The 25,591-nt window shown below is 35.9% G+C and overlaps 1 protein-coding gene and 1 long non-coding RNA gene across 15 annotated transcripts in view; one reads left to right on the top strand and one right to left on the bottom strand.

Annotated features, from left to right (window-relative positions):
- The window catches only part of UNC5C (unc-5 netrin receptor C), a 381,478-nt gene that overhangs the window by 288,269 nt on the left and 67,618 nt on the right, over window positions 1-25,591 (bottom strand). For 8 of the 12 annotated variants that reach the window (XM_077142818.1, XM_077142819.1, XM_077142816.1 and 5 more), the window contains exon 1: window positions 5,614-6,890. The exons of 3 other annotated variants lie outside the window; for them this stretch is intronic. The gene's annotated coding sequence lies outside the window, so the exon portion shown is untranslated. One more of the 12 variants, XM_077142824.1, reaches the window with a different exon arrangement.
- On the top strand, window positions 5,782-23,852 carry LOC143668234 (uncharacterized). 3 transcript variants are annotated; one of them, XR_013168354.1, is made up of 5 exons: window positions 5,782-5,983; window positions 15,989-16,245; window positions 20,019-20,265; window positions 20,906-20,982; window positions 23,741-23,852. It is a non-coding gene; the product is annotated as an uncharacterized LOC143668234 (long non-coding RNA). The 3 variants fall into 3 exon arrangements; XR_013168356.1 differs by having other exon boundaries at window positions 5,782-5,913; window positions 23,741-23,849; XR_013168355.1 differs by lacking the exons at window positions 20,906-20,982; window positions 23,741-23,852 and having other exon boundaries at window positions 20,019-20,281.

The raw sequence follows: 25,591 nt of genomic DNA, 5'->3' as shown, positions 1-25,591 counted from the left end.
CCCACAAATCAAATATGTACCACTGTTTTCAGTAAGCCTTTGAAATGAAAGCTTACAATACGCTACTAACACGCCACCAGTGAAGGAACTGTCCAAGCCAACAGGGAATGAGGACTCCTGGACACTGAAGTTTAAATAATTATGGAAAAAGTCATTGCGTCTCACTAGTTCTTGTCAGACCTACCATACAAATCTGCCAGTGTTTGTGGAATTATCTTCAAGTTTAAAATGAAAAAAAAAAGAGAGTAAAGGAAAGAAAAGTGCTTATCTTATTCATGGCGAAAAGATATCCACCCAGTCTCTGGGGTAAGCACTTGCCTTTTAAACGCAATCAGCCTTGTGGGAAACTGAATGGGGCTAAAACTGGATTTTTAAATGATCATGTTTCCCACTGTTCCATGCAATAATAAAAGTTAGATTTTAGGGAAATAAAAGGAAGATATTTTGAAACTAAATCCCCTCTAGCCCCCTTTTCTGTAGGTACTAGAACTAAGTAGTTATCTTACTCTAACATTGAGTGCTCATTGACTGAATTTACCAGAATGAGTTGGGATGGTTTGGGGCAAGACATGTAGGTGGGAGCTGGAAGCCAAGGTTTGTGTCAAAAGCAAAGAGTGAATGGAGAGAAGAAGGAAAAAAAAAGAGTGACTGGAGAAAGAAAAGAGATACCACAGGATCAGATTGCATTGCCCAGACTATTAAATGTAGCTCTCTTACATATTAGACAAAATATACACGATACATAATCACGGCTTATATCCTAATGAAGTAAGAATTGGAAAAGACAAGGTAAAGTCCATTTGCACTCCATAAATACATTTTGGGAGTATGGGCCAAAATGGGCCCATTCCATATTCTTCAAAAAAGATCAGGAAAGCCAAACTTCAAATTAAAAAAAAAAAAAAGAAAGAAAACAAGGAAGAAGAAGAAGAAAAGAAGCGAAAAGAAAAAGAATCCAGTAACATGGTTTCTCTATTTATTAAATTAGGGCCAAAGTGTTATCAATGAAAATGGCGCAGCCACTATGGAGAGCAATATGACAGTTTCTCCAAAAATTAAGTTTAGAATTACCATATGACCTGGCAATTCCATTTCTAGATATATTCCCAGACAAAATAAAAACAGAGTCTCCAACAGATACTTGTACACTAATGTTTATAGCATCATTATTCACAAAAAGTGGAATAACCCGAGTCCATCAACAAATGGATGGATAAATAAAATGTGGCATACAAACACAGAATGGAATATTGTTTGGTCATGAGAAAGAATGAAGTTCTTGAGACATGCTGCAACACAGAAGAATCCTGAAAACATCAGGCTCAGTGAAATAAGCTGGATACATAAGGACAAATATTGCATGTTGTCACTTATAAGAGATGTCTAGAAATAGAAAATTCACAAAGACAGTCGATCAGAGAAGAGATAGGAAGGTGGAAAGAATGGACTGTATGTTTGGTGAATTAAAAAAAAAAGTTAACCAAAAAGTGCACTGTAATTTCTAACTGACCTGAAGATGATTGAAAATATTATGTTGCACACTACCCAATAAAAATGTGAACGATGAGATTTGAATGACTGAGGAATAAAACTGTACTAGTTTATTATTTTAAGATATATATTCTGTATTAATAATAAAAATAACTGATTTTGGATATAAGCATATAAAGAGGATGATTAAGAATCAAAAGAAATCGGATGTTCTTGTTGATTTCCTATGACTTCCAGGAAAATTTGAAACTATATTCAAAATAAATACTATCAATGAGCACCATCTCTTCTTTATTTTCCTTCCTCCCACTCCTTTTTCCACAAACACTAAGCATTCAGTTGTAAATAGACTCTGTGATAAGCACTAGTGCAGAGAGACAGGTAAGTAGAACATTACAATGCAGTGCGATACTTGCCATGGGAGAGGTATCAGCTCTCAGATGACACTTTATGATCTTATCAGAGTTTCTAGGACTTACTTTTAAGATTTTATATCTTTCATCTAACTTTTTTTTACAAGAAATATGGGGCAAAAATGAATGTACAAAAGACATTTTAATTTATAAATCGTAAGAAAACAATCAAGACTTCCATTTGGAATTTTGTGGCACTGTTTAAATCGCCATTCTGAAGCATCACAAAAATGAAGACAAAAGATCAATCAGTCTCCTCTCTCTCTTCTTCTCTTCCTTATTTTCTATATGCAGAAAATGTCATGATTCTAATTGGAAAAAAATCAGGGAGAAACTTTTGATATAATTGGGTAACTAAAGTAAAGTTAATATCTCTGCAACACTTTTTAAAGTTTCCAAGATTGTAATAACCCAGCAGCATTACAGGAGGTGCTATGATTGCATATGTCAGTCCTGTCAAAAACTTTCTTTTCTATGAATTTTTAATGATGCAAGTAATTTTTCAAGGTCATTGAGAGAGCAAGCGGTTATTCAGACATTAAATGTGTTCACAGTTTCTTGGCAGCTTTGCAAGAAAACAAGCATGAGGGATTTGTGAAGGAGGGGAACTGGTCCACTGAAGAAGTGAATTAGAGATACTATATAGTTAACTGCAGATACACTGCATTTACTTTTTTTTTTAATTTGGGAGAAAGTATTAAGCTATTCTTGAACACAGATCAAAACTTATTGGAATTAATTATCTTCTGGCTGCACTGTGGTTAATCAAATATGCATACTTTTTAAGAATTTTAGACCTGTAAAACTTATCTTCTAATTATTTGTCCATTTTCGTATCCAAACTTTTGAATTTTACAATCAGGTCTATGGGAAGGACATTATGAAAAGCACACTTGCCAGTATTTTCAACCCATAATGAGATACTCCTCAAAAACGTCAACAAACAAACAAGGAATTATCTTACCTTCCCAAACCTGAACTATAAGAGGTAAACAAAATAGAATAAGACAGAGCTATATGAAATGTGAACAAGTATTAAAAATAGTGTCTTAATCCATGAATAAGGCAGAAGAATATTAGTTACCCATGGGATCAAATTAAAAGAGGAATCACAGAGGCTAATATTCAAAGTATCCAGAAAAGTATGAGCTTGGGCAATAAACTTCTAAAATTTGCTTCCTAGTGACAAAGTCATGCCTAAGTTGGAGACAGAGGCACAGTGTTGTATTGCACTTTACTTTTCCCACTAATAATACCTTTCCTACTTCATTTGCTGTCCAAACCCATTCCATATATGCTTTATCTAATTCTCCTTGCTCTTACTCCAAGCAAGCTTTATAACTTATCTTTCCATGTCCATCCACTTACAGGAAGAAAAGACTTTTATCATACAGACATTGATATTCTGGTCCTTGAGATTTTAGTTCTAGCAGCAAATGAATACATTGACCTACTACATGATTTGGCTTCCCACATACCTAGACTAAGGGGACAGATTGTGCTTGCCATGTCCTTAGGTGTATTCGACCCTAAGGGTTATATATTTTTTTGGCTTAAACTGAATTTTTGGTCAATAAATCAGTATAGACATGAGATAAGACTGAATCCACTGGGATCTGAAACTACCAGTTTGAAAAGCCAGGTCCTAGATGCTCATTAATTTGGTAAGGGGATTCCTGCTGCCTGTTGAGGTCTGCAGGTGACCGCAGGTGCACAACACACAGCCTCTACATTGTTGTGTGTAAACTCCTCCTAATTTTAAGTGCTGTGTATGTGATGGCAATGCTGATAGTAGGGCAACGAAACATGAATTCAGAATATAATATTAACAGATGGAGCAGTCCACCAACAAAGTGAGATTAAAATCACAAAACTGAGAAGAGAAAACCTGCTAGTTATCTTCTGGCAAGTAAAATAAAGCTACAGGGTGAATTAAATCCACTAGGTTTGGGGAAGGTGAACAAGTTGGAAAACAAGATGGCGGGAAAGTGGGCTGTAGGTGCGGAGAGCTTATTGAGTTGAAGGAACTTAACTTAGTGGTGGTGGAAATGAATGAACTTCCTTTGGTAACTCATAAGTCGGTACAATTTTCACTGCCTTTGTCACTAGATCTTTCTCAAGTTCAGGATCCAAGATTAATTTGATTCTGGCATTCAATACAAATTCTGAAAATGAAGCTAATTACTGTGTTTAGATTTAATTTACAAATGATGGATATTATCTGACTTAAAATATTCCTGGAGTCAAGAAACGTTAAGGAAATTATAAATATTCACGTTCTTATCAAAATTTGGACTCTGGGGCGGGACACGGTGGCTCAGCAGGCAAGAATGCTTGCCTGCCATGCCAGAGGACCTGGATTCAATTCCTGGTGCCTGCCCATGTAAAAAGAAAAAAATTTGGACTCTGAAAAATTCAGGTAAGTTGAAGAATTTGACATCATGTACCTATGTGCTCAAGAAGAGGTTTTTTGTTTTAAAATATAATTACATATTACATCATTTTTAATGGGTAGTGTATATTATTGTGAAGGAATTTATACAAATATGATTGAAAGATTCTGTTCCTATGCAAATATGAGATAGAGATTTATTTGTTTAGCAAATAAAAAGCATATGAGTATTTTTTAGGTCCACAGGAATTTAAAACCAAAGAAATGACTAGTTTAACCATGACTAACATGAGGAAAAAGATACTACATTCATCTCTAATTTCAAGGCTCCCAGAAAATTCTTTGCATGTGTATATACACAATAGAGACTCTTGAATGGAGTATAATATAGTTGACAAACTTTTAAAATGACCTGATTAAAAGTCAATGACAAATTCCAAACACAATGTTTTTACCTATATATTTATGCACACATTCTTTCCTTATACTTTGTCATAGTTTCCAGGGCTGTTGATTTAACTCAACTTGAATTCAAAAGCATTAGGAAAACATCCATTATCTTTTATTTTCTTTTTTCAGATATGCTTTGTACACTGATTTTAAATAAATTATTTTTTTTAAAGCGGAGAAGGCAACAGTTTTGCATTCAGAGTACAGATTTTTCCAGGGTGGGTTGCTCTTTTTTTTTTTAAAGTGTATTTCCTGAAACAAACAAACAAACAAACAAAAATATGAAAAAAAACACCTTGGGCAGGCAATGGCGGCTCAGTGGCAGAATTCTTGTCTGCCATGCCAGAGACCTGGGTTTGATTCCCAGAGCCTGCCCATGTAAAAAAAAAAACAAAAACAAAAGACAGAAAACACCTCCTCTTGTCTCTTTACTCATCTACTAAAAGTTTGCTATTAAAGAACTGTGGTGACAGTATCAAATACTCTTAATATTTTGTGGTGCTTGTTATGTTTTAGCTTTATTTGTTTGAGGAAGGCACAAAATATTTCACTCTAAGGAAACAAAAAAACTGAAGGCACACAGCTGGAAGGCCTCTGTTCTATACTCACATTTCCTATTTGCCTGCATTTAAGGCTGTTACTATTTCAGCAGTTGTATTACTATGGTCAAACTGAAATTTTTCTTTAATTCTGAATCCTGAGTCACTTGGAGAGAAAGAGAAATAGGGATAGAAAAGGAGGACAAAGAGAGCAGGAGGGGGAGAGAGAGATTGAGATTGAATCTCTTTTTAAGAACTGACAACCAGCAAGAAAATGGAGACTTCAGTCTAATAGCACAAGAAAGTGAACTGTTTAAAAACCACTGACCTTGGAAGAAAACCCAAGACTCCGATGAGCTCAAAACCCCAGCTGACACCCTGATATCAGCCTGGTGAGATCCTCAGCAGAGAACCTGGCTAACCCACTCCCAGAGTTCTGTCTTACAGAACAGTGAGAAATGAGAACAGCTTTATTTGTGATGTCAGTCTAGGAGAATCTGCCCTTGGTAGTGAGTCCAGAGTTCCAAGTCTAAAACCAGCTTCTTTGCTTCATAGGGAATAGGACTCAAAAATGAGTACCATCTATGACCCAGCACCTTATGTTTAGGACCATTTACTTGTTATGGAGGTAGTTTGGTGCTTTAATCTAATATCTTCTATGATTCGGATTATGCTTGAACAAGTATATGCATGTGCTGGTGTGTATGTATGTACAATTTCCCCTTCAATCAGAATTGTTCTGATATATCGTTGTGATATAGTTTACAAAGAAATGTGACTCTAAGCTGCCCACTATCAATATAGGGATTTAGGAGCCTCTAATTTGAATGAGCAGGTCTGCCTAGTCCTAATATACATTTCTATCTCTGCTTTGGCCAGGAAATAGGAGGCACTGAGCTATAAAGATGTTTCAGAAGATGTCTATGGACCACATTTCTACTAATGGAATTTCTGATGACTATGATTTTTCTGTCAGTAAAAAATGTTTGGAAAATAAAAATGAGAATAGAATTTTCTGTCCTTCCCTTAGCTACCTATTTGTCTTTTCCCAGAAGTTGATTCACATAATTTTAGTTTGTCTTGTTCATTTCTTCCTTTTTCTTTCCAAAATTATAAATTTTGTTTCTCATTTCTTTCCTTTGAACCTCAAAATATGTAGTTCCTTATCAGAGTTTACTAAGGAGAGGAAAGGACTTTAGTGAGATCTCTCCTAAGGACTTTCAAGATTAAAACGTTCATTTTTACAGGATAGTTTGATTATCAAAATACATCTTCTCTGTTAGACAGTAATAGGTACTCATGAAATTTTTGTTTAACTGATTCAATGAATAATAACGATCAAAGGTTATTGAGTACTTACTGTAGCTTTACATATGTTAATTCCTATAATTCTCAAAATGATCCTATGACTAAGTAATATTATTACTATTATTTAGTAGAATACAAGTGGTTCCCAAATTTAAGTGGTATGGCGGAATTTATAACCATCAGTTTAACTTTAATCTCAGCTTTTTCAATTAGCTCTATAAATGAATGAATGAATTCTGAATTTACAAATTTCCTTTGAGTTGCTTTGAAAAGAATTCTCTTCTGCTGGCTTGAAATTGTTACGTACCTCAGAAAAGCCATGATTTCTTTCCTAATCCAGTCTTGTGGGGGCAGACCTTTTATTTGGGGTGGAAACTTTGATTGTATTGTTTCCATGGAGATGTAACACAGTCAATTGTGGGTATGGACTTTTGATTAGATGGAGATATGACTCCATCCATTCAAGGTGAGTCTTCATTAGATTACTGGAGTCCTTTAAAAGGGGAGCATTTTGGAGTAAGCTCAGGTGCTTGGAGAACAGTTGCTAGAGAGCCGACAGAGACGCAGATGTCTGGCAATGCAGAAGTCCCAGGAGATGCCAGGAGCAGAGAGAGCCAGCAGAAGCTGGACAGGAACCAGTAAGTGACACAGACGCAGACATTTGGAACTGCTTGGAGTGCCGAAGGAGAGGCCTGGAGTGCCAACAGAGAGGGCAGATGCCCAGACATGGACATTTGGACATTCAGAGCCCAGCAGACGTTGCCATGTGCCTCCCTATGAGATGCTAAACAAACCCAGCAGAGAGAAGGATCCACAGGGGCTGAGAGAGCCGTTTGAACAGAAGCCGGGAGAGAATGCAGACGCTGGGAGAGAATGCAGAAGCTGGGAGAGTATGCAGATGCCAGACATATGCCTTCCTATGTGACAGATATCGGCCTTTCTTGAGTCAAGGTATCTTTTTCTGGATGCCTTAGTTTGGACACTTGTAACTTAATAAAACCCCCTTATAAAAGCCAACCTATTTCCAGTATATTGCATTCCAGCAGCATTCAACAAACTAACATATCTTGCAGTCCAGACTAGCACCTTTTAATTTTAGGAATTATCCTGGGTAATTTGTTCACTGTATCTCTTTTAAGAAAGAACATAAAGTTAAAAGGAAACTTGTATCCCATTTTAATATTATTTTTTAGTAAAGACAAAAGTTCCATCAGTGGTTCCTGACCCTTCCAACCCTTAAATCTCCCTTCAAATTTCAGGTCCCTTCCTATATATTTTTTAGTAAAATTGACCTAGAATTCAATTCATATAATTTTATGATGGCATTGCAATAGGTACTTGATGTTCTTTCCTCTAAGAACTGACTTTGGTTTGTACCTGAAGATCAAAAACATTAAAATGTACAGTTAGTTTTTCAGTAGATAGATGCTGTTATCATTCCAGTAATCAGAGTATTAAAAGCCCCTAAAGGCCCATTAAAGGTAGTAGACAATGCTGGCTCCAGAGCTGACATTGTCTATTTTGGTTCAATAACGATTATGCACATGTAATTGACTGAGAGGGTATTAGACCCACAAGTCATATTGTAAATGGCCAAACTACAATAAATGTATACGAATAGACTATAATTACAAGCCAGTTCAATACAATGGATTTGATAAACTTCTTTATAACTTATAAATATTCTAACAACCTTGAGAATGATCTGCCCAGTATAATATAGCTAGAGGCAGAGCAGTTAGTATGGGTTTCAACTCCTTTTGAAGTAAGTAAGGAATGTGAATGTGGCATTAACTCATTCCACACATGTGGAATTCAGGATGGCATAAAAGAATATTCCAGAAGAATATTCCATTTTTAGGAAAGAATGGTCATTAATTATAATAACATCATTATTACAAGTTGGAAACAAATGTCTTTCATAATTTTCTAAATATGAAAGATATTGATTACTTCCTTATTGTACTAGTCTGAAACTGTTGTGTACCTCAGAAAAGCCATGTCCTTTAATTCTCATTCAGTATTGCTGGGTGGGAGCTTTTTGCTTGTTTCCATGGAAATGTGACCCACCCAATTGTGGGTGGTACCTTTTGGTTAGATGGTTTCCATGGGGATGTTTCTCCACCCATGCAAGGGGGGTTGCTTTCTGGACCCTTTTAAGAAGGAACCATTCGAAAAAGCTTAGAGCCAACAGTGCCCACACAGACTGAGACCTTTAGGAAATCCAGGCAATCCAGAAGGAAAACACCCCTGGGGAAGCCTTATGAAATGAGGAGACAGACCTAGCAGACATCACCATGTGCCCTCCCAGCTGAGAGAGATACCCCGAAATTCATCGGCCCTTTGGAGTTAAGGTATTTTTCTCTGGGTGCCTTACTTTGGAAATTTTCATGGCCTTAGACCTGTAAACTTACAACTTAATAAATTGCCTTTTCAAAAGCCATTCCATTTCTGGTATACTGCATTCCAGCAGCTTACAAACTAAGACACTTATGAATTAGGTATTTGTATGAAATACAACACTTCTTACAACATTTGCACCTTATAATTATGTTAAGCACTAGGTAAGGATGTTTTCATATTAGCCAATGAATCAGAATATATTGACATGCTAAATTCAGATTTCACTTATTTCTTATGAAGATAAGGTTTTCTTTGGATAAAATATAAGAAAACCAAATTTTTATCAAAAGAGTAAAAGTAACAAATTAATGGGAAAACCCCATTAAGACTGTAAGTGAGCAACTGCAGTTCACAAGCCTTTAAGTTTCTATAACTGTGTGTGGATGGTATCGACATTCAGATATTTTCTTTTTGAAGAATAAAGCGTGTTTTTCATATTTCCTTATGATAGGCTCACTTTTTGAAAAGTTCTGTCTGGTTACACATATGAGCATAATACAATATTAAATTTTAAATAATCATTATAATAGCTTTCCTCAATAGAATAATTTAAACACAATGCGTATTATATTTTTGATTAACAAAAAGTCAACCATTTATGGGTGTTAATTACATCTACAAAATCAAAATTTGATTTTACCCAATAATGTAACATAATCATAGGAGTAACATTCCATCATAGTCACAGCTCTGCCCAGGGTCAAAAGGAGAGGCTCAAACAGGGTGTGTACATCAGGAGGAGGGCTTTTGTGAGCCATCATAGAATTCTACCTACCATTCATGTAGACAGATACAACAATTATTTGCAAAAAATTATACACAGTGTAATGTTTTCTGCATAGGCACAATGATGTTAAAATAGTTCAGATATTTCTAATATTTTGACATATTACATTCTGGAATGCCACATTTTATTATAGAAAATATTCATAAATCTTAATTTCAAATTTTGAAAGTAACAACTCTTCTGCATACTTAAGTATGCTGGTGATAAAGAACAGGTCCTCCGTGGATTCTCTGAGATAGACTTGAAGGAAAAGTTGTTAATGCAAAAGATCTCTCTTCTCTAAGGATGGCATGTGGCATGAAATTTATAATAACTTATGACTAGACTGATTCTTCATATGAAGTTAAAATATGATACAACTCCCTTTTCCAACATGAAGCAAGGAATGAGTGGAAATAATGACAGGAGAGGCCAATTGGAGAGTGAAGTTCAGTGCTCTCTGTGAGTGAAATACTGTATTGTGGCGACATTATAATCAAATGTAAGGATAAAAATATTCTCCTAAGTCAACTTATAAATTATTGTTGACTCATTCAAAATATAATTACAATCCAAAAGAGATTTAATCAAGTTATTCACATTAGTGTAAACATTATTTCTGTTTTACATTAGAGCATGATCACAAGCTGACAAATGAGACTAACTGTAGTGTTAAAAATGAAATATTTTCTTTTTTCTAGTCTTTTGTTCTCCATCATATTATCCCTATACTTTCCTTAGAAAAACAACTCTGGATTTTTACTTTGGCAACTACATCCTCAGTATGCTGTTGCACAGCTCAAACCTTGTGTTTTTCTAATCTTTTGCCTAACCCAATGCCTACCACAGGGGAAGAATTCAATCACAGTGGATTCAAGGCAATGAGATTGATGTTTGTAATGCTGCTGAAAAAGGACAGACTGCTTTGCCAGCAACCCAAAATATCTTTTCATACATGGCAATTTCTCCAAATGAAAGGAAACTCTTCTTTGCTTCTTATTTTCATCTTTGTGGTTATTTAATTGGCATTTGGAACTAGTTATTGACCTTTTATTTGTTTTAATGATTCTCACAATTATTTCTTCAATCAACTTGATAGAGACTTGAGGTTTTTTAGGTGACTGAATAGACAGATTATATGCTGAAAGACAATAAAATACAACCATACTAAAAAATAGCTATTGCTGCTTTTTAACTGTTGTTGTCCAAAAAAAATTTCCTTAATATTCACTCACTTTCCCTCCCTCCCTCCATGTAAATACCATCTGTTTCACATATGTATGTGTATACAGAGTTTACCTAAGTGGATACACAATGAATAATTATAAATTTAGACAACAAAAAATGGAAATTTTCAACCAGTTACAGGACAATGGCACAATGTGCATTATGGAATTACTTATAAATTAAAGAATTATTTATTGAATGATAAATGTGTTCCAGGTGCCAAATAGGTACTAAGAGTAAAATGTAAAATCATAAATAAGGTCCATGCCCTGTCCATACAATCCCGTTTCACCTAAATGCATTCTAATAGAGAAAATAGTCAAGTAAATCCTGAACATAAAAGTAAAATCTTCAGGAGTAATTCTTAATTCAAGGGTAAATTCTTATCCTAGGAAGGGAATTCAGTTTTGAGGGAAAATCAGAGAAAGCCTTCTCAATGATGAGTACACGCTAACCCCTTTAATGTGTTAGCCCTCTCCTAAAACAAACAAAAAAACCCACACACATATGTACATACATACACCCTGGATTTATGTGGCAAAAAGTCAATTTAAAAGCTACTTCAATAGATGATTTTTTTTCCAAAGTATTCAAATAATTAAAGAATGGCCCTCCCCTTATTGATGTGTATATTCAAGAAAGTATATTTAAGCAAGTCAATTCTCCAGGCTAGTTGATTAAGGTAGACAGTCAAATTACATACTGCAAAATAAGCACACACATTCAGGCATTTGAATGGGAAATAACGTTGTTTCCCCAGTGAACTGTTGAGGGTCACAAAGGGCCGAAGGACTTGAGACTGCTCTGCTAGTCTTCAAACCTCTGAGGGTAGCTGTGTCTTTGATCTCACTGCCTTTTAAATAGGAAATCCAAGAAATATCTCAGATGATCACTTGATTTGCTTCGGGTAGGCAAGATGGTCTTGCAGCTGGCAGCCTCAAGCATGCTGTGTTCTCCCTGCCTGCTCAACCCTAAGCTTTTGTTGGAGATACACCAGGCTCCCAGCCAAAAGGGGAAGAAGTGAAAGGCTGATGAATAAGGGGAGTGATTGGAGTGGCAGCCAGGGTGGGGCTCTTCACTGCAACCTACACATGAGGATAAAAGACCCCAGGGATCATGCAGACCTTTCATGGAAACAACCAACACTGCTCTTGTGGAAGTATTTGCAAAAAGTGAGAACAAGACGCTTCTGCTGCTATGAGGAAAGATGCTAAGGAAGAAGCTGGGGCAGGAGAGGGCTCAGCCTAGAAGACACCAGGCTGTCCTGATTTAAAAGAGCAAAGAAACCCAACCGTGCTGTGAGTGATGATAGAATGCGGCATAAGCAGAGGCTAATACTCAGGGAGCAAACGAGACAAGAATTCAGGAACCTATTTTAATGAGAAGCATGGAGCAGAGGACAGAGCAGAAAGTCTGGTGGGTCTCAATACTGAAAGGGCTTCCCAGTAAAGACTATGAATAACTTAGATTAGTTACATTCTTTGTAAGACAAAGTAGGAGGACAAAGGAGGATATAATGGGATATTATAACTCTCAGATAATGCCATATGCTTCAGAGTAATGTTTACATCCATTTAACCATTCTTTCATTTACTCATCAAAGCTATTTTGAGTCCCTACTATTTTTAAACCACTGTGTTGAGTACTCTGTCCACAAAGATGAGTAAAAATCGGACCATGCCCTCTGGGGACAGTGAGAAGAGGGATGCAGGTATGGGAGCACCACAGAGGTTTGCATCCTAACTATTTTTAAACTCTACAGCTATATTATTAAATGTATTAAAATTCAGACTTAAATGATGAAGCATCTTAATAGCATAAGGATTAGCAAATCCTTACAGTAAGCCAGCTTTCTCAGAAACTGCAAGATGGAGTACACCAACACAAGGACTTTTTACAAGCTGAAAATATGAGCTCACACAGGAAACAAAACTTTATTATTCACAAGGTCCCATTTTTTATCACATCACAGAAAGTGTCGGATATGTGAATAAAGAGAAACATCTCATTTTATTGACCCAGAAAAATCTATTTGCAACTGTTGATACTGAACCGCACCATGCAGTTCACCTAAAAAGCTTCACATTGGTTTACTTACAAAGAAAAAATACTTGGTGAAGGTTAAGTCAGTCTGCTGGGAGGAGCCGAACAATGAGCATCATTGGCAGGCTGCATAATAATGAATGGGTTCCAAGGAAATGAAATTGTTACTGTTTGTTTTTGTCATTTACAATTGATTCATGTGCTGCATCTGGCATTTTAATCTTAGCATTTGAGAGCCATTCCATCTTCCTTTAAGACATGAGAATTAGTCAAAGACAGTTAAAGACGACAAGTATCGAGCACAGCAACATTAAGAAGAGTCTGATTAGAGAAGTTTCCAAGCCTCAGAAATTGTTATTTGACAGTATCCTTGGCGGTACATGAAAGGCTTTTTCATTTTTTATGCCAAAAATGTAGAAGAATCTAAATCGTGCTATTTTAAGTTCTTTAGCTTATGGGCATAATCACATGTTCTCATGCATTATCATCAAGGGTGATTAATTAAATACAGGATAACACTTCCTAAATAACACTTCTGTAAAATCCATAGATGTATGTTCATTACGAAGAGTTCACATCCTTATATAGAAGTATTCATGTGAATCATTTGTATGTATTTATCTTACAACTCATGTCTTATTTTCTTATCTTGAGCATGAAACATTCCAAATAGGCTTTTGTTTCAAATGAGGGTAACTTCCAACAGACCTCTCATGTAAGTTGTAAAACTAAAAAGAGAAAAAGGATGAGCTAAGAATATTTTCTACTCTTTTCAAAATGGAGTTTAGCATTAACTTTCAACTTTGGTCACAATAAGTGAACCTGAAGAGTTCTAATGTTCAAAAGAAAACTGTAATGGGGTGTTAAATAATGAAAATGAAATTCTTTTGGAGAATTTCATAGGGAGATGAGCCATACTAAAAGTAGTTCCTACTGTCAACAGAAACACGTGACTGCCCGTCCAACATCTTCAGGGTCCCATGAAAAGCATAAATACTTCAGAGGGCAGAGGTCCAAATGAAACTATATGGGTCACTGCAGACTATGTTAAATAAACAATAATAACATGTAAATGAACTTAGGAGCACTCAGGAAAGGAAGTGAATGAATTATTTTGAAGATATTTCCTACATCATCCATCCTTGTATGACTTCTCATGCCACCTGCAGCCAGTTGCTTCCATCTCCAAAATAGGAGGAAAAGGTTCCACAGTAAAAACTGTCATATTAACAGACTTTGAGGTAGATAATTCCAAATGATTTGTTATAAAGGGAGATTAGAATAAGTAGTCTCTACCTAGAATAGCTTTAGAGCTTGAATGTTAAAATCATATGAATCATTGTGCACACTGTCATATTTTGTGGGCTTCACAAAAAAGTTCCAGCTCCTCCATATGCATTGCTATTTCTTCCATGTAAAAAGGAAGCCAAAGAGTCTTCCTCTTACTGCCTGCCATCCTTGCTGAACAGACTTGGTAGTTCTTTAATGTAAATCTACACCATAATTTTGAGTAACATGTGGGATGGATATAAATGAATAGAGAATATTCAATAGTTTAATTTAGGATCTACAGCAATTTATACCCTAGAAATTAGAAAATCCAATGATGACAAATATATCTAAATGGATCCCTATCTGGGGGAGGGGGGGAGTTTTTAAAAAATGAAGAAAAATTTGGTGTTGCACATTGTGTTATTCTGTTTCTAATTTCAGGGTCAGAGCTAGAAATAAGTGATTTCCCCATCCCTATATCCATTTTCACCTTCTTTCTCTTTGCACTCTTGCTCATGTCCCAGAATAGGAATTGTATCTTTAACAGTACTGAGACCTTTTCTTTGCCATAGTTTGGCTGTAAAAGTTGACCATCCCACTTTCCAAGCTAAGCATGGAAACTGGAGCATTCTAATGCGCCTGCATCTGGACAGTAAGTGTGCATTTCAACAATGGAGGCTTACATATTAACTCCTTAACAATGACGATCTCAGCCCAGAGAAGAGAGCTATTTTGAAGCTATCCAAATACTTATAACTATTTTCAGTTGCTTACCAACATCTTAGCTAAATTCTTCCAAACACTGAATTGAGATCTGTCATCTTTAGTTTAGTGAAATTTTTAATCATTTAATTTAATAAATATTCATAGAGTGCCTATGCCAAGTCAGACAATGTCCTAGTTGGAGGATACCTCCTTGAATAAAATAGGCAAACATACTGGCCTTTTGGAGCTTAACATCTAGTGAAACTAACAGGCGATAAACAGGATTTATAAAAACAAATTATCAATATATAGTAAATTATACATAAGCTATATATGTTGGATGGTAATTATATGAATTGGGGCACTTGTAACTTTTAATACATCTAATATTTTTAAAAAAGGAATAATTCCATTTTGTCATAGTAACACTGGAAGCAGAGTAAGATGAACAAAACGTTGATAGTAAAACTTTAGATGTTTAGAAAGCAGATTTCAGCATTTGGGGGCATTCATTCTTCATTCATTCAGTCTATAGTTATTCAGCACCTACTATATACCAGTTTCTATGTTAGAATGGAACTATGGAGTCAAGGATGAATAAGATAAAAAATTCCAGCCCTCAAAGGAACCCATGCTGCTATACCCTTAAAAACCACTAGTAAATCTCATTACAGTGTAATTTCAGTGATTGGAGGAATATTCTTTCTTGATAGCATGCTGGGTTAAGGTATGTCAACAAGTTCTTTGATATGCTTCCTTTCTTTGATATGGGTAAATCCATTTTTCATGATTAAAAATTTCACTAACCTAAGGATGGCAGATGCTTATGATATGTATCAATCACATTCTATGGGTGTGAACTGAATCTAGTGCCTCACTTCTAACGAACACGATAAAGTGGAAACGATGGTGTACCACTTTGGAAACTGGGCTCTAAAAGGTAATGAACTTTTCTGCTTGCTCTCTTGTTCTCTTCTAGATCTCTTGCTCTATGGAAACCAACTGTGATGTCATGAGGACACTCAAGTGAGCCTGTGGGGGAACACCACATGGTCAGAAACCGAGGCCTCTTGCCAACAGCCACATACATGTGTGAGCCAACTTGGAATCACATCCTTCAGAGGACTCTAGGCCCTGCTGACAGCTTGACCACCACCCCATAAGAGCTTATGAGCCATGACCAGCCAACTTAAACTATTTTTGGATTTCTACTCTCAGAACCGGTGTAGAGATAATGTTTGTTGTTTCAAGCCTTTACATTTTCAGCTAATTTATTATGGGGTAATAGATAATGAGTGCAGATTTGGGGGTTGGTGGGTTGGTAGAGAAGGCATAGGATCACATGAAACGCAGTGTGTGTGTGTGTTTGTGTGTGTGTGTGTGTGTGTGTGTAGACAGTGACATACAAGCCAACCCACAGACATAAACTAAGAGAGAGACAGAGAAAGAGAAACAGAAAAATGAGAAAGGGAGGGAGGAAGACAGAGATGAGACAGAGAGAGTGAGAGAGAGAGAGAGAGAGAGAGAGAGAGAGAAAGAGAAAATCAAAGCATGTTACAGTCTTGCAGTACGAATTCATTTATTTCAGGTTGTCACAGAACAGGAATTTACAATCATATTTTACAATAATGTTTCACAATCACAGTTGACCAAAATTGCTACATATATTCTAAAGATAGTCTTAAAGGGCCACAAAATTAAGTGAAAGTTAAATGGAACCTGTGTTGGCATTTTCCGTGCATGAAAGTATTGATTCCAGGTGGACTTCACAGGAAAAGGAAGTATATTAAAATAAATTTAAATGAATGAACAAGTTAGCATGGATCCCTTCACCAGTTTAACTTGGAATTCTTGGCCGACAGAAGATGGGCCAAACGAGACGTAAATCCCAATGACCGGGAAAGAGATGGGGGATCTGCCTGGAGATGCCAAACCTCATCGCAGGGGATCAGCTCCCTTGAGCAGTTCTAATGCTAGGGAGTGAGGGGCATGTGGTGGATATTAAAAGGTTGAGAGGGGAGCCAGAGAAAAAGTTGCTGCAATATATGACGGCAATAAATTACAGGAGTGAGCAAAATGAGTACTCAAAGCAAAGTAAGGCTAGTTCATACCAGCTTTTGAGAGGGGGTCACATATTTATCAAATCTTATGCTTAACAAACATGTATAACTAGAGCAAGAAAAAAATCATTTTGGCTTGATAAATTTTTTAAGAAGAGGATAAAATCCACTTCTGGCAAATCCAAATAACCCTTATGGTCTATTAGCTTAGCTAAGCAGAAATGGCTAATTATTCTTTTTAAATTGCAGGGGTCTGCATTGTTTTTAAAAAGAAGTATATTTAATCTCTACAAGACAGATTGATGGTGTTGTAAAGGCTATAGCTATCATGAATGTCAGAAAATACTTAATTTTTTCTCTTTATCAAAGAAAATAAAAGCTACAAAGAAGTAAACCATTATCCAAGTAAAATGAACCCAAATTAGAAAATCGAGAAATAACTTCTGCGCGTATATTTAAGTTTAGATTCAAAAAGAGTGGCTGGAACTTGGCACATTATTTCTAGAAGGAAAATCTGGAGTGGGGACGAAGCTAAAATTGAAACTAGAAAAAGGGATTTTCCTTGGGAATGTTGATTTTAGTTTGAAATTGCATGACTTGATAAAAAGATATTACATTGTAATAATGATGCATGTGGATAAGGTTTCAAGTATGAAATATTTCATTTAAGGATCTCAGTGTGTAATTAGTATGTTATCACTTACTAGTAATAGATCTATGGCAGTATTCAGAAAGTTTATTAGAAAGTACTGCATATTTTAATGAAGGAACCATCTGGTAAGAAAAGAGTATCTTAGCAGTGGAAATCAGCCACTGAATCCAGTATTTTAGACAAGAAATCATCCTGGGAGTCTCCTGCTTTCCAAGAACTTGTACTCTGGAGACAGGCAGTTCACCACACCTTGAAACAAGACTTGCTTCCTGTCAACATGACCCACAAATTCATTTATTAACATGACACCATATTTGAAGAGTAACTTTTTCCTTTCGTACAGTTTTTTATTCTATATTTTCATGTCAAATTTTCTTTCATATGCAGACATTTTTACATACATATTTTAACACTTTCCTTCAGTGGGGGGGATCCTGATTAATTTTCTTTTTTGGAACTTAAGAAAACTACGTTATCCACTAAGTGAGAATGACTACCATGCTGTCAAAAACTTTTATCCTGTGTGCAGTTCAGTTAAAGAAAATCTTACTATAAAACAAATTATTTCCATAACTTTGAAACCTAGAATGAGATTAAGTTAGAGATCTTTCAGGCTCCAAGGGTCTCTGTCAAATCCAAAAAAAAAAATTTGCTTTGTACAAAGTGAGACTTAGAATTGAGGCATATTTTCCTGGTCTGTTTACTTTAGTAAGCACAATGGCACAACCTGTTATTTAAAAACATGTTCAAAATTTTCAAAGCCTTTTGAGTTAAAAAAACATAACTGTATGTTAGAATTGCTGCTTAAGAAATAACAAACAAAAACTTATTAAAAAGACTTAAATGGAAGATATTCTGTAACTTCCATTTGATGGCATTTTGCTAGCAATGTGTTATAGGTGCATTATTTAAAGAAAAAAACATTTTTTTTCATTTAAAAGTATTTTAATTAATATGCACAACTGCAAATAAAGTCTTCTCATGGAGTGAAAAGCCTTTCATTTCACAATTCCATCACAAGTTCTACCTTTCTAAATAAAGCTTCCAAAATAATCTATTATGAAATAGGTCCCAAAGCATTTAATTTATTTACCTTTTTTGCCAAGATCTCCAGGAATAAACATCAAGAAGAGAAGACCACTGCCCACTTTTTAACTATGTAACTTGTAAGCCATTAATGTAATGCAAAGTTGTGTTTTATAGATAATTTTGTCTCCTTATTTCCCATATATTTAAATGTCATATGGCTTTGACACAAGCACATTTAGACTAAAGAATGGAAATCCAAAATGAATGGCTCATTTTATCCTTTGCAGCATCATTTGCAGCCTGTTCCCTGTGCTAAGCCCCACGGTATACATATAAATTCACCTTTCAATCATTTGTGTGGGTTAATGACACTGAGTAATAGCACATTAGCAAAGTGCCATTCCAGACACCAGTCAGGCATGCCAAACAGATAATCTGACAATCGTTTCAGATTCATTTTCCACTAACAGAAACACTGTTCAGGCTTATTAACTGGGAAATCTGCATAAGGCACAGTGCAGAGCACAGAGCCCCCATTAAAAGCAGCAATCTATCTCATTAATGTAATTTACAAGGATATTTGGCCCATTTTATTGTTGTAAAATCTATAAAAAATACGCTCCTGTTCAACAAAGCCGTCTTTTTTTTTGTAGCAAATTTTTATCATGTTCCTTATGCTCCACTGAAATAAAAGGATCATAAATTGGTTAATAATGAAACTCTTACTCAAATATCTTATATTTTGCTGCCAACAGTACAGCGTATTTGGAATTTAACTACTAACGTAATATGTTCCTACAAAATACAATCCGATGATAAAATCGCCAACAGCAATGTGTTTTGACTTTTGATTTTTGGTTTTCATGTTTTGTTGACTTGCTACTTACAAGTTATCTTAAAATTTTCCTTGTAACATGTGCTCAGGCACTTCTTGTACTTCAAATATCTGCAAACTACTTTTAATGAAGCTACACTTGTTTAAGATTGCTGTCAGATGTCCTACCGCTGTAGCCTGAGGTCTTGCCTTCCTTTCCTATCTATGAATGGGAAGCTGAAGTTCTCATTATGTCATTTCACAATATATTCCATTTTTTTCTCGAGCTCTTGCTGCTTCGTTGTGCTTTATGAACACTTTCTTGTATCCCTTTCTCTTTCTGCGGGGAGGATTTTCTGCATTTATCTTGGGATTTCGTGACAAGAGCAAATTCCATTTAGAATTCTTTATCAGTATCTTTAACAATGGTTTGACTTTCATATTCTTTATACAGGTATAACTTCATGTTAAATTGAGGAGAACTGTTCTTAAGTATTCACTTTCAAGAAAGCTATCGTAAGATAACGTCTTATAATGGATGGTCACATATGGATGGATTTTCAAAGGCAGTGAGCTATGCTGAATGTTACTCAAGAAGTATTAAGTTCTGCACTGCTCTGTGACATATTCCACATCTAATATTGTTTGTATTGAAAACTGCTACATGGGGGAGACAGCAGCTGTAAATTGATTATGAGAAGGTAAGGTCAGCAGAGAGTCTCAAAATGACAGAACTCTGGAAGAGAAATGCTTGCTGAGGTAATAGTTCCCACCTGATGATCTGTTTCTTTTCAAGGTTCAGCTCCCTCGCAAAAATGACAGGGTTTTTCAACCCTGGTGATGACAATCACAAAGCATATTTTTCCTTAGCCTTCAATTTTCCTTGTTGAAGACAGTGATATTTCATATAATCAAATTCCTTGCTTACATCACCTAACCCTCAGTGATAAATTCTTCCTTCAACGCTCCTCTACTTGATATTTTCCTTTCATTCAGAAACCATTAGTGTTATTTCTCCCCATTTTGTTTATATTACACCAAAATATGCTTGCATTTCACAGAGCTGACTTGTCTTCTCTGACTGGCCTATTGTTCCAGAGTTGCGAAAAAATCCAATTGACCTTGATCTATAATATTATTTTTTTATATCATCACACACTGAACAATGAAATAGACACCAGTACCTTAAAGACGAGAAACTGTAGAAAGAGAAATGTAACCATATACAAACAAAAGCACAAATATCATAGTGGCTAATAAAAAGCACATAGAAAAATACATGAATTATAAATGCACAGCTCAATTTCACAAATTGAATCCATTTGTTTATCCAACACCTAGATCAAGAAGCAGAACTTTACAAGAATCCCAGAAGCCTCCCTTATTCTATCTTCCATTCACTACTCACCACCCCAAAGGTAATCATTTTCTGATTTCACCATAGGTTAGCTTTTGCTTTTTTAATTTTTTTAATTAAAAAATGGACTCACACAGTATGTCTCTTTTGTGTCAAACTTCTTTCATTCAATCTTGTGTATATGAGATTCATCCATATGCATATACACTTAATATATTCATTCTTACTTTTTGTCTAGTATCCCATTGGGTGTATACATGCAATGTAAAAAGATTAGAAATTTGTGGTATCCTGGCATTATCGTGGACTGCTTCGCAAGAATAGGACAAGTATAATATGATACAAAAATAACTTCAAAGCAGCATCCTTAATCCAGTTGTCGGTAATCATAATTTTTACCCTGAGAATGATGTAACAAAATATATTATTTTGTTTTACAGTCTTAAAAAATGCTATATCTCTGCAACTAGAAGATTAGCTTCTTTATTGTGTAAAGCATGTTCCCTTTTATATTTGCTTAATAATGCCTTGATATTTAATAAATATTGGTTCGCCAATACCGTCAAGCTCATTTATGTTGATTCTCTCCCATCGGCATTCTCCACTTCAGCCAAGAGAGTCCACTCATGACAATGTTAATGTCATCTTTTTTTTATTTTTAGTAAGCAGCACCATCTATGTGCAATCTTGCTCTCCCCACCTTGTGTCCTGCTCACTTTTAGCTTAGGTCAAATGCCTCAGCTCTCCTGATGACGAAGGCTGACTAATCTTCAGTTGACGGATCTTTACACTCTCTCCTCTTAAAATTGGCTTATGGACGATAAGAATCTCCTGGGATTCCTTGAAGTGTTTGTGACTGAAGGGAACACGTCAGAATATGGGGTCTAAATCAGAGACCTGGTTTGGATCATGCTCCAGTCATTTCCTGACTCACTGGTAAAATATTCAGCAACTTTTGCCACAGCCTCTCAGTCTATGAAGGGGAGGTAATGGCGCCTAAGTTGAAGGGTTGCTGAGAGAACTAAATGACTTGGCATATATTAAAAACACAAGTTATACACCCACGAATCATCAGTTATCATAGCCTTCCTCTTCGCTTCTTTTTTGTGTCACTCAGAAAAAAAATTTCCAGCACATTTTCCTCCTAGGAAACCTCTCTACTCAGTATATTAATTTTCTTATATGATTAAGTTGTGTTGTTAGTTGTTTAGTTACTTTCATGTCTTATTTTTTTTGCTTGTTCTTCCATTTTAATTAATATCAAAATATTCCAAAAAGTATAAAGTCAGATGTTATTCAGAACACAAGACATTCTGTATGATCTGTGGCAACTAATTTCATTATCTTTTTAAACCTACAAATGGATTTTAATAATTAGCCAGCCCTCCCATACTAAAATAACTAAGACAGCTCTAATATACAAACAAACTTGTATATAGGATACTTTTAGAAAATAGTTTTTAATCGTTTATTAATTGGTGAAGTCTTAAAATTAGGACTTGACCGTTCTGTAGGGGTCCTAACCCACTCAGAGACCTGAGAACCTATTGCTGACCATCTATCTTTTCATTAAAAAACTTCAAAAAAAATCTGTTTCTGCCTAACTCTGAATCAAAACTATTATCAACTCTTTCATTCCATGAAGTGGCAGTATGATCTCTAATGATAACCAGGAGATCCCCACTACTTTTCTCAAAGCAATAGGATGTTTTAAAAAGTCTATGCAATTATGTCAGGCACCTATAATGTCTACCTGCATTATTATAGACTGGTACTGACCAACATACATATTCAGAGACAAGGAAATATTTCTGAATGAGACTGCATGATGCATTGCAAGAAATTAGTAAGACTCATTTTATTCAATTTCTTTATCTTTATTAATATTCAGAAATTTAAATCAGTTTGTCCAACTTCTAAAATATATCCTTTGACCTAACTCCTTTCTTAAGTTTTCTTTTAAACACACCATTTCTAGAATTAGACAACCTTCCCCTGGGCTCACTGCAGATTGCTCTAGTAATGAACTCTATTTTCAGCTGTTAGTCATGCTCTTGTTTTTCAGATCTCTGATACATGGATTAGCTTCTCAGTAAATATTTCTGTTTGAAAGCGGTTGGCCTCCAGTCTTTGGGAAGTCTTAAAAGGCAGGGCATTTACCATGCCCTCTGGGTAGTTTGCAGGCATAAAAGAAACCTCGCAGTTTAGAGATAACAGACGAGTAAACTATTTTATCTGTCCCAGAATTTACAGGTAAAAGATTACACAAATTATGTAAAATCTCAGGGAACATTTCCTATATATCTATATATCTTTATATCTATTACTTTTTCTAAATTCAAAAATGCAAATTCATAGTTTGCTATAGTTTCTAAAATACTATTCAGATATTCAGATGCTTCTATGGACCAAACGTCCCATCTTAACCAAAATACAAATAAACAAAAAATCCTATATGACACACAAATCACACAAACTGAGAGCAAAACAGTGTGTGAAGAAGCACCGGGCTTTAGAGCCACACCTGAGTTTCAAGTCCATGACCTTTACCAGCAGTGGAACTTAGGCAAGTTTCTCAAATTATCTGGGAGATGATTTTCTTATACATAAATTGAGAACAGTTAGAGCTGAATTGCAATTTATCATGACAATCTAGTGATGGACTTATTTATCCTGTGCTTTATATGCATTATATAGTGTTGCATGACACAGATTAAGCATCCATTGAAAGTAAACTTATCAATCAGTAAATCAGCAACATAAAACTTTTACATTTGTACATGTGTTGTTTTTTTCTTTTTCTTTCTTTGCATGGGCAGGCACCAAGAATCGAACCCGGGTCTCCGGTGTGGCAGGCGGGAACTCTGCCACTAAGCCACCATGGCCCACCCTGTATGTGTGTTTTTGCTGTGAAAAAAATCTAAATGCACATTGGCTTGGAAAGATATGTTATTCAGATCAGAGCAGGGTCAAGGTGATCAGTACACTGTTAGCACCGTCCTAACACAGAGTTCCAACATTCTTTGGAAAAAGGTGTTGCTCTGAGGAGAAAAAAAGATACCTACTTGTACTAATACAAATATGATTGTTTAATATTAAATAATGCATATGACTGTGCTGGGCATTTTTGCATACTTTTTTTTCCCATTTAATCTTCTTACACCAGTGAAATATATACTGCTTTTATCTCTAGCTTATAGATAAGGGAACTGAGGTTGGTAGAGACTTTTAACCCATATCTGGCTGCCTCCTGAGCCAGTGCTCTTAACCATAGCCTTACATGGAGAAAAGGAGTCTCATACCAAATTCATTCGTCTTGGATATACCCAGAATCTGAATTAAGAGAGTTTGTGACTAGGTGTTTGTGTGTGTGTTTGTGCGTGTGTGTGTATGCACATATATATGTGCAAGTATGAGAAAAAGCACAAGTAGAATGTTGATTTTAGCTTGACTAAAAGTGAATAAGCCTAGCCAATAGGATGGATACATTAGATTGCTTATATATTTTGGGAAGGAGCATGTATAAGTGTAAGGACACAGGGGGTTGACTTTCTGAGACCCTGAAGGGCAATTCTGCCTCTTGGCAGTGACATAGACTAGGTGACTCCTGAAGTCCTCATTAGCCCAGTGATTTTAGTATTCATTTTATATCATTTACATAGGCAGATCACTAAGTTGGAAATAAGATTGCACCGTGAGAGTTGAACTATGAAATCAATACAAAATAGAACAGAAGAAAGAAAAATACAACATTACCCTAAAGGGCTCGTGACTCTCAGGACAAAGACTTAGATGATTTTAACATAAGAAAAGATATGCCAGTCTAATGGGGGATTCATAGGAACCAAAGAAAGAGAAATCATCTGAGAAACTGAAGCCTGTGGAAGCATGCCACGTGCTGCCCAGAGGAGGGGTTCCGGGGTCAGCCAGGCAGGTACACGACTACATGAGACCGAGATGTTCCGCTGTCAGAGCACAATGCTGTCCTAACCTGAAAATCTTCTGACTCTCCTTACCCCTGATCCACATTCACCAACCATTCTCCTAAACAAGACATCAGCCTTTCCTCATCAAATGCCTGTTACCTTTGAACTTCCCTAAAATGAGAATAGTGTTGTCTTTGTAAAGGGCACAATTTTTGTGACTAGCTATCTGTCCATAAACGTCTTTTATTTTTATACTTAAGAGCACAGGCTTCGGAGCTGGATTACCTGGGCTGGAATTCCAGATCTAGTGTTTACTAGTAAGTATTAATTTATGTGTGACCTGGACCAAAATATGTAGCATATCTCCAGGATGCATAATAGCATGTATTTTATAGATTGGCATGTAAATTAAATGATTTAATATATATAAAGTGTTTACAATAGTGTGGGGCACATATGAAATGCTCACTACGATTTAACTATTATTATTATTACTATCACTACTACCATGTTTGCTGCATCAGTCCTACCATTCCCCAAAACCAATCCTAATTTCTTCCTTTTTTTTTTTCACATGGGCAGGCACGGGGAATCAAACCCGGGTCCTTAGGCATGGCAGGCAAGCACTCTTACCTGCTGAGCCACTGTGGCCCGCCCTAATTCCTTCCTTTTAATCAGTCCCTACACATGCCCTCCCTATGTGGACAGCCTACATCAGTGTTTTTTACACCCAAGCACTTCTTC

The sequence above is a fragment of the Tamandua tetradactyla genome, chromosome 24, assembly GCF_023851605.1.
Source record: "Tamandua tetradactyla isolate mTamTet1 chromosome 24, mTamTet1.pri, whole genome shotgun sequence".
NCBI classification, from domain to species: Eukaryota; Metazoa; Chordata; class Mammalia; order Pilosa; family Myrmecophagidae; genus Tamandua; species Tamandua tetradactyla.
This window is presented reverse-complemented; position numbering and strand designations above follow the sequence as displayed.